The sequence below is a fragment of the Ixodes scapularis genome, unplaced genomic scaffold (genome assembly GCF_016920785.2).
Source record: "Ixodes scapularis isolate PalLabHiFi unplaced genomic scaffold, ASM1692078v2 PGA_scaffold7__128_contigs__length_106722199, whole genome shotgun sequence".
In the NCBI taxonomy this organism is placed as follows: Eukaryota; Metazoa; Arthropoda; class Arachnida; order Ixodida; family Ixodidae; genus Ixodes; species Ixodes scapularis.
The window spans coordinates 64,098,485-64,101,712 of NW_024609882.1; the positions used below are offsets into that span (position 1 = coordinate 64,098,485).

General features: G+C 43.4%; 1 pseudogene; it reads left to right on the plus strand.

Annotated features, from left to right (window-relative positions):
• Positions 1 to 1,185: 1,185 nt before the first annotated feature.
• Positions 1,186 to 2,475, plus strand: LOC121833148 (annotated as a pseudogene).
• The last annotated feature ends 753 nt before the right edge of the window (positions 2,476 to 3,228 follow it).

Consider the following 3,228-nt stretch of genomic DNA (forward strand, 5'->3'; position numbering starts at 1 on the left):
CAGGAAACTCATCTGTGAAAGTCATCATATGCCGAGAGGCCAGATGTATACATGGCCATTCGCGCAACTGAGAGTTTTAAGCTTATGTATGATGCATAGGTAGCGAATTTGCAGAGTGGGGCCGTTTTATTCCTGTGAATTGTAAGCTAATTAATGGCCTTCCAGCTCAAAGCTCCTTTTCACGTCACTAATACTCACCGCGTATAAAAAAAGAATTTTAATAATATAAAATACATGCCGTAACTAACGCTCAAAACGTTTTGTGCTGTGCGGCGAAGCCGCCTTGACGAAGACGTCGGCTCGCTCCGAGTGAAGGTTTGTCGTAGCTTTTCCCGCTTGGAGGTCATATGTTACTCAATCTTTTGCCATCACAGGTTAGTTCAAGTCACTGCAAAGTGCCAAGGGGAGGTTAAAGAAAATAAAAGATGGAGTTTTTTTAAATATCGACGCCCAATCTTGCCACATTTTGAGAAATCAGCCGAATTTCCGCGTTGATAACAAAAATATGTTTAAGGGTGGGCATATTATCTTTATATATTCGTAAAGAATATTTAAATACGCGCATTTTGATATGTTTTGTGAAGTATTATGAAAGATGGTTTATTTGCAAAAAAATTGTGAATATGTCTCTAAAACGCGTTTTTGTGCCATATTTGATATTTTTGTTTGCATTGAAATATTTTATGGATATTTTTAATTTTTTATGTATGTGTTGTATAACCTTTGTAAAACCTATTAAAAAAGTTATGGTGCCGTGAAAGGTTCGATAAGGAAATGACGACTGTGCAAAGGTAGCATTGTGAAATCTTCTCAATTTCCACGCCTCAAGCTTCTCTATTTTATTTCTCAGCGAAAAAAATTGTTACGGCGTTCCTATCTAGCTGAATGTTCCTCCCAAGAACATGGCTTTCATATATATTTTTAACAAAAATATCTAAATTATGACCCGGATCATCATTGCATGAACTGACGTGGAATCACCCAATAGTAGTTCAAATAATATGTTATTTGATATTCGCTTCCAAATGAACTGCAATATTCATACTTTTCGAAGCTTACAATGTTCATATTGACATTGTCAGAACACATCACTTGAGCAGTTTTTGTAATGAAAATATTTGTCGAGTATTACGACAGCTTCATTCGATGGGACCATTGCCACTAATTTTTCTTACTCATGTCTCCATGTTTCATTTCAACGCAATCTACTTGCAGGCTGTCACCGGCCCCCAAGCTGCAATTTTACGATGTGGTTGTGAGCTGGCCCGGGTCGGTACACGACAGCCGGATATTTGACAACTCCCGTGTGCGGGTGCTGTACGAGGGACGCCGGGTACCAGGGGTGCTGCTTGGGGACATGGGCTACGCCTGCTTCTTCTTCCTGATGACCCCCCTGGCAGATCCCGGTCCAGCTAACACACCACGAGGCAGGCAAGTAAATCCTAGAAGTGCCTGAGCAAATGTAGGGCTATGTGTGGAGACAAGGAAAATACATAATGACAAATACACAGCGCAAAAGGACAAAAAGGGAAGAGACACACCGGATAGAACAGCGCTCTGTTCTATCCGGTGTGTCTCTTCCCTTTTTGTCATTTTGCGCTGTGTATTTGTCATTACGTATAACCAGAATCAACTAGCCCAACTTTCTACTTTATTAAAGACAAGGAAAACATTATATACAAACGTGGAACAGTAGTAAGACTACTGAACTTGTGCGCTAGTTGCGATGGTTAAATAATGTATGAACAAAATAAGTAAGATACTGGGTGTGACAACGTTAGCCCCGAAAATATCTGCCCTTATTGAGGATTATAGTCACTGACACAATGAGAACTGCAGGGAGTCTTTCTGCCCTGCCTCCAGAGCACGCTCAATGCCTTCTCGCATGCTTTGGCTGCACATGCATGCACGAAGTGCACAAGATGACAATGTGTTACCGAATGTATGATGCTGATGCTGGAGGCGGGACAAGTGAAGCTTCTCCTGCTTGTCATTGTCTGCGGCTAGTGCGTTGTGCTGGAGCATTTTGAAATCGAGCTACTCGGGAGAAAGATATGAAAGGGATCTACAGGCAATATTATAGTTTAATTAGCCACTCATGATATTCCCTCACATGATCAGGTACCAGAAGGCCCACATCAAGACGAGAAACTCTGTCAAAAGGGCCTTTGGCATCTGGAAGCGGCGCTTCCCCTGCCTCGACATGAGGCTGCAGCACAAGCCACGTCGGGCCGTGCAGATCATCACAGCCTGCGCTGCACTCCACAACCTGGCCTGCCTGAGAAAGGACCCACAGCCTCCACCTCCCCCAGCTCCGCCAGTTGTGCCTAGGGCACGGAGACCCAGGAGGAGGGCCACACGGCCAGTCCACCTGCCACCCGCCGTGGACACCGTGGAGGACTCCCTCACGGGCATACAGAAACGGGAGCAAATCATCGAAAGAAGCTTCAAGTAGAAACTTCTTTCGAAGTGGAAGCTCCCTTCAGCAATGACTGATCGAGCTTTGCCTTAAAGGGGCGGTGGAACAATATTCAGTTATAATGTTTTTCACTTTACACAAGCTTACTGGCACTAGAGGAACCCTAGTATACTTAAATGCAATGCCGCTGACCAAGAAACATTTTTTGTTGCAGTGTAATTTCAGATAAAAGCAACCATTTTCTTTCAATCACTCCTACACAAACGCTCAGGGGTCGCATTGTCGGTGTAGTCCCCCCTCAGAGTGACAATATTTGAATGCGGCTCACAGATTGGACCTTATAGTATTGCGTGAGCACTCGATTTGGGCATGTGATAACAGCTTGGCAATCATTCAGGTAGTGGCTCGTGTCCAAGTGCTGCAACGATGACAATAGCCAAACCAACAATGTTTGCGATTCGGCGCGTGTCCTGTACTATGATTAACTTTGGTGCCATATAATCGTCTCCAAATCACTCGGCCACTTTTTCTGGCTGCAAGTTAAAGGGGGAATCTCTGCCATTTATTTAATTTTTTTCTTCGGCGTTTTTTATTGCACGGGTTTAAAAACACAAGCGTGTTTCATAGCTCGTAAACTTTGGGGATTTGTTTTACGCAGTATCTGCACGAAGTACGAAAAATTGTTCCATCGCCCCTTTAAAGCTTTTGTCGTGAAAGTGGCTTTTTTTCATTGTACTGGAGTAAATAGCACGGCGTCCAATGAAACTGTCCTATAAGCATCGTCTGGAGGTATGTTCATATGTTAATAA